Source organism: Elephantulus edwardii, unplaced genomic scaffold, assembly GCF_000299155.1.
Source record: "Elephantulus edwardii isolate Elephantulus edwardi_28Jun2011 unplaced genomic scaffold, EleEdw1.0 scaffold00095, whole genome shotgun sequence".
NCBI lineage: Eukaryota > Metazoa > Chordata > Mammalia > Macroscelidea > Macroscelididae > Elephantulus > Elephantulus edwardii.
The window spans coordinates 2,937,131-2,947,856 of NW_006399845.1; positions in this window are offsets into that span (position 1 = coordinate 2,937,131).

A 10,726-nucleotide genomic window follows, 5' to 3' on the forward strand; every position below is an offset into this window, starting at 1 on the left:
TTCTTGATATCATCAGTCAGGAAACCAAAAGGCGAATTTCATTAGTGAAATCTGTAGTCAGGAATCTCTTCAAAATGCTAAAGAGCAAAGATGTCATTCTAGAAACTAAGGTGTGCCTGATACAGGCCATGGTCTTTGCAATTACTTGCTATGCATCAGAGAACTGGACAATGACTAAGGATGACAGAAGAAGAAGTGATATCTTTGAACTGTGGCTCTGGAGAACAGTATCAAACGTACGATGGACCGTCAAAAGGACAAGTATGTCTGACCTAGATAGGGTGAAACCAAGGTGCTCCTTGGATGCAAATATTGAAGCTTTGTTTCACATACTTTGGGCATGTCACCAGGAGGGACCAGTTTTTGAAAAAGAAAATCATGCTTGGAGGATAGAAGGACAGCGTAGGAGAGGAAGACCCTGAATGAGATGGATTGACACAATAACTGGGGTAATGGGGGAAGGTGTGTCAGTTTCATTGAGTCAGGTTAGATTCAGAGCTATGGTACACAGGGTCCATGTGAGTTGCAGGTGACTGGATGGCACAGTGCAACAACATCAAATTTGATAACAGCAAAATTCATTGAAGGTTTCAATTATTTTTTGGATTTTTTTTTCTTTCTCCTCTGCCTTTGTAACAACCTTCTGCTCTCTTCATAGATGGTATCCCTGATGTCATCTCAAAACTCGTCTGGTTTTCAATAACTGGAATTCAATGCTTCAAACCTCTTCTTGAAATGGTTTTTAAATTCAAGTGGGATGAATTTAACAGCTTATTTTGATTCTTGTGGACTTGATTTAATTTTCTTCAGTCTTAATTTGAACTTGCACAAGAATAATTGATGGTGTGTTCCACATTCTGCACCTGGGCTTGTTTTGATTGCTGATATGGAGCTTTTCCAACAATTCCTTCCACAAATGTAGTCCATTTAAGTCCTATGCAGTCCATCATGTGATTTACATCTGTTAAATTCCTGTTTGTATTTTTTAAAAAAGGTATTTATGATGAATAAACCATTGAACATAAAAAATCTTATTCTGTTTCCAGACCCATTTCAATCACCTATTACCATTTTAACATATCTTCATTGCAAGTTTGGTCAATATCAGAATGCAAGATTTTGTAAAAATTTTCAATTTCCTCCTCTTTGGTTTAAGCTGAAAATTTCAAGAAGTACCATATGAACAAGGGTCAATAATCCTGAAGGAAGAAGATGAAACTGTACTGAAAGCAATGGCAAAAAATATGGCCCCTGTATTTGGTGGAATACTGAATAACAAATTTCAACTAACAGATACAGTCCTGAATACACTCACCAGTTTACTCTAGAAAATTTGGAAGACAATTATTTGGCCAACTGACTGGAAGAAATCAATATTTGTGCCCTTTCCCAAGAAAAGTGATTCAACAGAATGATATTAACTATCATTAATATCCCATGCAAGTAAAATACTGATGAGGATCATAAAAAAATGACAAGAACAGCACATCGATAGAGAACTTGCAGAACTTCAAGCAGATTTAGAAAAGGCCATGGCACTAGTGATATTATTACCATTGTCAGATGGATCCTATTTCAAAGTAAAAAAATACTGAAAGAATGTTCCTTGGTGCTTCACTGAATACGTAAAAACTTTTGCCTGTGTGGAAAAAACAAATTGTGACTAACACTGAGAAGAATGAGAATCTCAGAATACTTAATTTTACTCGTGTGAAACCTGTACCTAGACCAAAAGGCTATTATGCAAACATAGCAAGGGAGCACTACATGATTTAAAATAAAAAAAGGTGTGTATAAAATTACATCTTTTCTCCATACCTATTCAGTTCTGTATGCTGAGAAAATTAATTGAGAAGCTGGACTCTATGAAGAAGGAGAATGTGGCATCGAGATTGGAGGAAGACTCATAAATAACCTGCAAGATGACACAACTTTCCTTGCTGACAGTGAAGTGTTTGCTTTAGAAAATCAAAGAATGCAACCTTTGATATGGATTGCATCTCAAAGTCAAGAAAAGTGTTCTTACCACTGGACCTGAAGGCAATATCATCATAAATGGAGAAAAGATTGAAGTTGTCAATGAATTCATTTTACTGAATCCACGATTAACACACTTGCTACTGTAGTCAGGCGATCATGAGATGTATTGTACTGGGAAAGTATGCAGTCAGGGACCTCTTCAAATTATTAAGGAGTAATGATGTCCGTTTGAGGACCAAGGTGAACTTGATTCAAATTGGTCTTCTCAAACACTTGTTGTGCACCTGAGAGCTGGACAACGAATAAAGATGACAGAAGAAGAATGGATGCCTTTGAACTGTGGTGTTGAAGAAGAGTACTGAATATGGACTGCCAAAAGAACAAACATTTTTGTTGAAAGAACAGTTACCTTTGGAAGCAAAGGTGATAAAGCTTCACCTCATATACCCTGGGCAGAATGCTTGGAGAGGGTATTCCTTGGAGAGAGACATCACGATTGGAAAGATAGGTGAAAGAAAGGAAGGCCCTGAGCCAGGTGGATTGGCACAGCTAATGCAATGAGCTTAAGTGTGTGAGGAAGTGTGGCTGATAAAGGAGATTACAGGGCTCCTAGGGTTGCTATGGGTCATACTCAATTTGAAGGAACCTAGCAGGGTTTAGGGTTGTTGTACACAGGAGTGCTAGGAGTCATCACCAACACCATCACCACCACCACAACAATAACAACAACAAATAAACCAACATCCTGTTAATTGACAACCAGAAGACACTTTGAGTACACGTAAAAGAAATTTTTATAATATCAATATTTTTTACAGTCTTTCTCTTTATTCCAACAGGAAATATAAAATCACCTTGACCCAAATTTCTTTTCTAAAATTGCTTATACAAGTGGGAACAAAATACAACCAACATGAAATAAATATGGACCTATCCTGTTCCAACCTTGAGAAGAATGGGAGTCCCAAAATACTTGATTATACTCATGCAGAACCTATACTTGGACCAGGAAGCAGTCATCAAAATAGAGATAGGAAACACTGAATGGTTCAAAATAAGAAAGGAGATTGTCAACAGTATGCCCTTTCTTCATACAGTTTCAATTTATATGCAGAACAGATCATTCAGGAGGCTGACCTTTATTAAGAGGCATGATCATCAGGACTGGAAGAAGACTTTTCTTCTTTTGAGCACTATGGTGTGCTTGATTCAGGATATAGTCTTTTCAATCACTTGTTATACTCCTGAGAACTGGACAATACATAAGGATGACAGAAAAGATTTGATGCCTTTGCATTGTGGTGTTAGAGAAGAGTGCTGAATGTCCCATGGACTGCCAAAAGAAAAAACAGTTACTTCTTGGAGAATGTGCAACCAAAGTGCTCCTTGGAGGCAAAACATATAATGTCTGTCTGGCATACGTTGGGCATGATATTAGGAGAAAGTGTTTCTTGGAAATGAATGTTAAGCTTGGAAAGGTGGAAGTATAGTGAAGTTTCTCAACCAAGTTGATTGACACAGTAACTGAAGCAACAGGCTTGAGTGTGTCAGAGATTGTGAGGATGGCACAGGATAGGACAGGGTTCAGATCTGTTGCTCGTAAGGTCCCTATGAGTTACACTCAATTCAACAGCACTTAACAACTACAACAGCAACAAAAGCTTATTCCCATTACTACAAGTCTAAGTTAATACAACAGTACCTGTTTCCATCATGGTAGTGATGTTTTAACTATTAAGGACCACTGATATTGACAAAGCCTTTGACTGCTAAAGAAAATCCCAGGTGTTTGAACCCACCAGCTGTTCTGCTGAAGGAAGATCAGGAAGCATCCTTTCATATTTTCAGCCTTCTAAACCCTACAAAAAGTTCTACATTCGTATGGTCACTATGAGTCGGAACTGACTCTATGGTAATAGATTTGACTTTTCCTTATCTATTGAAAATTAAGTTCCTTGTTACTAATCAAATTAACTGAAGGCAGATAGTTTTGGCAATTTCAGTGTGTTGTTGTTAGGGGCCATTGAGTGGAGAATGGCTCATAGTGACCTCATATCTGAACCCTCTGCTGTCCTGTACCTTCTTCACAATCTCTGGAACATTCAAACCCATTGCTGCACTTACTTTATCAATCCATCCAGCTAAAATGTCTTCTTTTCTTTTACCTTCTCCCCATATTTCCTAGTATGGTGTCCCTCTCCAAGGAATATCCTCTCCTAACAACATGTCCTGGGGAGTACTGGTGGCCTAGTGGCAAGAAGCTGTGCCACAATCCCAAAGGCGTGTGTTTTGAATCAGCTGTTCCACAGAAGGATGGGCAATCTCCTCCCATGTGATGTACTGTCTCTGAAAACACATTGGAGAATAAGCTATAGGTTGGTTCTGACTCGAAGGTATACAACAAAAACAGTTGCATGCTCAAAGTATCCAAGATGAAGCTTTATCATCGTTGTCTCCAAGGGAGATTCTGCCTGCACCTTCTCCAAGATATACATATTTATTCTTTGACAGTCTATGAGATATTCAGTATTCTTCTCCAGCACAGCAGTTTAAAGGCATTATTTCTTCTTCTGTCATCCTTAGCTACCGTCCAGCTCTTAGGTGCATAGCGAGTGGCTGAAAATATCACCACATGAATGAGATGTGCCTTAGTCCTCAAACTGGTACCATTGCTCCTCAATAATTTGCAGAGGTCCTTGACCACAGATTTTCTCAGTGCGGTATGTCTTCTGATCTCCTGACTTCCAGTACCAAGTGTATGGATCTTGGATCCAAGTAATATGAAGTTGCTGAATGCTTCAGTCTTTTATCCTTTTGTCATGATGGTGCCTATTGGTCCAGTGGTAAAAATTTTTCTTTTCTTAATAGTAACTGATCTGTTTATGTTTAAGAATGATCATAAGAATTTCCTTAGGTCAAAGCTGATAGAAAGTTGTAAATCTAAATCCATGAGAAATAACAAAGGAACATCTAGGGATGAATAGATTGACTCCCACTTGAACTTTCTGTGTTGTTATACACCTGATAATCTGGAATTTTCCCCATGCCCTGAGGGAACATAAGATTTAGTAGAGTGCTTAGAGGGAATGAGGATTTATTTCATACATTAACAGAGGGCTTTAAGCTAAAAATGTCAGAAAATTTATTCAGGATCATATTAGTTATATTATATAATTATTTTATGTATTTTTATTTTATTGATATCATTCATAGTAATATAAATTATTTTACATATTTTTATGTATTTTAGAATGAATCTTGTATTTTTGTGAGGAATAGTACTATCACATCAAGTTGCAATTTTCACAGTTAAATTGTTAATTGTAAGCATTAAAAATGTATTATCATTTAAAATATGTACTATAATTTTTAACTCTCTCCGGGAGTTTAATTTTTTAAGATACTTACATAAATGATGTGATCTTGGTTTCTCTTGATATGTGAGTGGTTCTGTGATTCACCAGGACCAATTGTAGTCAAGTTGTTGTTGTTGTATACTGTGAAGTCAAAACCAACCCAAAGCTGACCCTTCACTGATTTTCTGACACAGTAAATCATACATGAGGAAGGTGTCCATCATTGTTCTGTGGAGCAGCTAATGTATTTGAACTAAGTGCCTTTGGGTTGGCAGTGCAAATCCTTACCACTAAGCCACCATTCTAATTTAATCTATGTCAAAATATACCTATACTCCCAAGAGTTCTCAGTGGTTCCTTTCCTTAAAATTACCAGAACTTCTGAAGCATCTCAGTGAGGACTTGTACCTCTAAACTTTACTTAGCAGCCAAACAAGTTAAACATTTGCAAAGACAAAGAATTCTCTCATTTAGTCATATAATATGATGTAAGAGCTATTATTCCTACTACTGTAGCGAGTTGCTATCACTATACTGCTATCCCATAGGTAGTGACTCTCTTAACAGTTTAGATCCACCAGTGGTTTCTAGGAAGAAGATGAGCCGTCTCCTCCCATGTGACTTAAAATCTCTGAAAACCTGCTGGCAAGCCAGCTGTAAGTCAGTTCTAAGTAGACAGCAATGGTAATGAGATGATAAACTCTCTGAGGTGTCAAATGTCTTTTTCTGGAATTATAATAATGTAATTTAATTTATTACTTTATTTACTTTATTACACTATTCCCTCAAGGGACTCTAGTGGCATAGTCCATTGAGAAGTAGTAGTACACAAACTAGTTTGGATCTATTAGCAGCTCTACGAGAAAAAGATGAGAAATTTCTTCCTTGCAATTTACAGCCTCTAAAAAGTCCCTGTATGGTAAGCATGATTCTGACTTAACAGGCATTGAGTTTGAGTTTGATTTGTTCTCTCAATGTGTCTTGAAGACAATCATTTCTCCACAGAGACTCCTAGAACAAATACTCTAAAGGTAGTAAAGATCTCTAAGTGGTTCTTTTGGCTGCACTTAGTTTACAATAATGTTAGCAGAAGCAATAGAAAAAAATTCTTTCTAGCAATGTTGGTTGCATTTATGATACACAATTGATGTTAGAAGTAAAAACTCTATAATCATTTAAAAAAAATGGAGCCATTTCAATAAAATGAAAAGTGCTCTGAGCTTTTCAGAGCATGACTGGCAGATAAAAACATCCTCAGGTATTATGTTTTATTCTTTTTGTTTTTTCCATGTGCACACATACACACAAATACACACATCAGTATAAATGCACAAATAGGCAATAAGTTCTTATGAGAAGATTGAATCACTGGGAAGTAGAATGATTTTTAGCTTGCCTAAGAAATACAATGACTGTTGTAGGGGTGCTAGATAAAATATATATAGCCAGGTAAAGTTTTGTTTTAGATAATTAACAAAAACCCTTTTTAAGTATAAATATATCTCAAATAGTAATAAAAATGACATCACTAACTAGGATACAGTGAATAGAGTCATGGCATTTAGAGGAACTGTGTGAAAAACCGCTGAAGAGATGTATATAAAGGCACACACAGAGATATGACTGAGACAGTATCTACTCAGTAAATGTCAGCATTTAAAAGTAGAAATTCCTCCTTGTAGAGCCTCTAAGTTTTGACAGAAAGCAGACAATATCATAACAATGTCTTTTTGTGTTTCATTGACTATGCAAAGACATTTGACCATGTAGATCATAAGAAAACTAAAGTAAGCACTGAGAAGAATGCGAACCTCTTAATTATGTTCATATGAAACTATAGCTAGACCAAGAAGCTATTGTCCAAACAGAGTAAATGAACACTTCATGGAATAGAATCAAGAAAGGTGTGCACCAATGCTGTATTCTTTCTCCATATCTATTCAATCTGTATCCACAACAAATCATTCAAAAAGCTTGACTCTATGAAGAGAAATATGGTATCAGGATGAGGAGAAGACTTACTAACAGCCTGCATTGTACAGATGACACAACCTTGATTGCTGAAAGTGAGGAGGTCTGCTTCTGTAGAAAATCAAAGACTATATTCTTTGATATAGATTACATCTCAGCATTAAAAGATTCTCACCACCAGGCCAACAAATGACATCAGGATAGATGGAGAAAAGATTGAAAATGACAAATATTTAATTTTGTCTGAATCCAAAATCAATACCCTTAGCTTTAAACAGACAAGATATCAAAAGGTGTGCAGAATTGGGCATATCTGCAGTCATGGACCTCTCCAAAGCAAAGAGGAGAAATGATGTCAGTTTGAAGACTAAAGAGCACCTCATTTAAGCTACAGTCTTTTTTTTTTTTAAATGGGTCTAGATTTTAGTTTCTCTTATTTTTCTCTCCTATTTTTCCTACTTTTTCTTCCTCTTTAGAAACTGTAAGAATTAGAAGAAATTCTGATAGTCAAATCTTAAGCCTTTATCATATTAAAGGTTTCAAAGACTATAAAATAACAGATGGGTTTTTAAAAAACAAACAAACTCATACACTTATATACTATTGAAATGTTTTATAATTCTAAATCATACTCCAAATCCACTGCCATCAACATGATGATTACGATTCATAGTAAGGAGGACAGGGAAGTCACTGAGAAAATTGTGGAAGAGGTGATGGTGGAAAAGTTCCCAGGTATTAAGAAGAACGAGGAAATCATTTAAGTTGCTCAGTGAATGCCAAATAGGCTAAACCCAAAATTAAAAACATTATACTATAGCAAAAATTTCAGAAACAAACAGTAAGGATAAAATAGTAAAAGCAGTACAAGGAAAACAGTCACCTAAAAAGGAAACACAATAAAATTACGTTCTGATTTTTCAGCAGAAACCATGTGAGCAAGAAGACAATAGAATGGCATATATAGAACGTTGAAAGAAAATAATTGTCATCTAAGGATCCTGTACCCAGCAAAGCTCTCCAAATATGAAGGAGAAATCACATCCTTTGGAGAAAACAAAGAACTTAAAAAATTTGTGAAAACAAGACCAGAGCTACAACCTTCTCATACATTATATTTTATAAAATTAACCACCATTGACCCATGCTCACCATTATCACACTTTTTCAGGGCCCCATTGGATCTTTCCAAATTCCTTCACTCCCTCCCTCTACCCACCTAACTCTAGGACCTCATGATTCCCTGTCCTCAGCCACCCTCCTTCCTTCCCTTCTATTCCATTCATTCAGTTCTTACTTTTCTTTTTGCCTTTGAATATTATCATTATTTTATTTAATTGAAAATTTACAGAGACTTTGGATTTCCATTCAGTCATTGTTGCACTTTTCTCCCTGCCCACCCCACATCCAGTTCACTCTTCTTTTTGAAAATTAAAAGAAAAATTCTTTCATTGTTATACAATCCTTCCCTCCAGGTCCACTCCACTATGCAGCCTTTGTTCTTGACTCCTGTCATGACAATAATACTTAATCACATATCCCTTTTAAACAGTTTTCTCCGTCATCTTTTTCAATGCAGTATTCATTATTTATCCCATATTTCTGTCTCCCCCCACCTCAATTTCAGTCCCATTTTACAACAGTGGCAACTATGCAGTATTTGTCCTTTTGTGTCTGAGATATTTCACTCAGCATAATATCCTGCAGAGTAACCCATTTTGAATAATACTGCATGAGTTCCTTGTTTTTCAACGCACTCATAGTATTCCATTGTGTGAATATACCACAGCTTTTCTATCCATTCTTGATGAACCCTTGGGTTGTTTCCAAATCTTTGCTACTGTGAACAAAGCTGTAATAAACATGAGTGTGCATATATCTGCTTGGGTGCAAGTTATGGTTTCTTTGGGGTATATTCCCAGGAGCAGAATTGCTGGCTCAAATGGTTTCTGAATTTGCAACTTTTGAGAAAGTTCCATACAGCCTTCCATAGTGGTTGCACCATTTTACACTTCCACAAACAGTGAATAAGAGTTCCAGTTTTTCCACAATCTCGTCAGCAAGTGTTGCTTGCTATTCTGTTAAATTTTGCTATTCTGAGTGAGATGATAGCTCATAGTTGTTTTCAGGTCTTTTATAATTTACTTTCTTCTAGAGACTATGGGCTTAATTTGTTATTTTTCTATTTGATGAACCTGTTAAGTTAGGTTGTTGATTTTATTTCTTTCTTCTTTTTTAATGTGTAAGTTTATTGTGGTGAACTTATCTTGCCATACCACCTTTGCTGTATTCCAGAAGTTTTTATCCATTGTGTTTTCATTCTCATATATTTCAAAGAACATTTTAATTTATGTTTTTAGTTCTTCAATAACGCTGGAGTGATAAAGCAAGGTGCTATTTAGCTTTCACTTAGGTGGCCTTTCCCCACACCCATCTTTACCTTCTTGTTAATTTCTAGTGCTTTAGCATCAATAACCTGTGTTATGAAGATGACACAATGTTACTTGCTGAAAGTGAGGAGGATTTGGAGCACTTGTTGTAGAAGATCAAAGAATGTAGTCTTGGATTATGGATCCTTGCCGTATGGATTCTGTCTCAATAACAATAAAACAATGATTCTTACCACTGGACCAATAGGATTATCTTGCTTGGATCCACAATTAAAACACTTGGTACAAGCAGTCAGGAAATATGGAGGCCCATTGCCCTGGAAAAATCTGCAGTTAGGGACCTTTCCAAATTCTTGAGGAGTAATGATGTCAGGTTGAGGACTGAGTTGTGTCTGTTTCGGGCCAAAGTCTTTCCAATTTCTAGCTATTCATCTGAGACCTGAGCAATCAATAGGATGACAGAAAAAGAATTGACACCTTTGAGCTGTGGTGTTGGAAAAGAGCACTGAACATCTTATGGATGGTCAAAAGTACAAACATATATGTCTTGTAGATGGTGCAGCTGGAGTGGTCTTTGGAGGCAGGAATAATGAGGCTTCCCCTCACATACTTTGGACATTTTGCTAGGAGATGCTATTCCTTAGAAATGGACATGTTTGAAAGGTAGAGAGTAAGTAAAGGAAAGAAAGACACTTAACAAGGTGGATTGATATGATGACTGGTGCAATGGACTCTTATGTGTCAAGGAAGTGTGAGGATGGTGCAGGACAGAACAGGTTTCAGATCTTTTGTTCATCGAGTTGGAATGAGTCATACACAACTTGAGGACACCTAACAAGAACAACAACCACAAATTGAAATACCTAGGGATTAACCTCATTGTCCAACTCTCTGATGCATAACAAGAAATTGAAAAGACCATGGCCTGCATCAGGCACACCTTAGTCTCCAGAGAGACACCGTTGCTCTTGAGTACTTTAGAGAGGTCCCTAACAGCAGACTTTCCCATTGCAATACGTTTTTTAATTT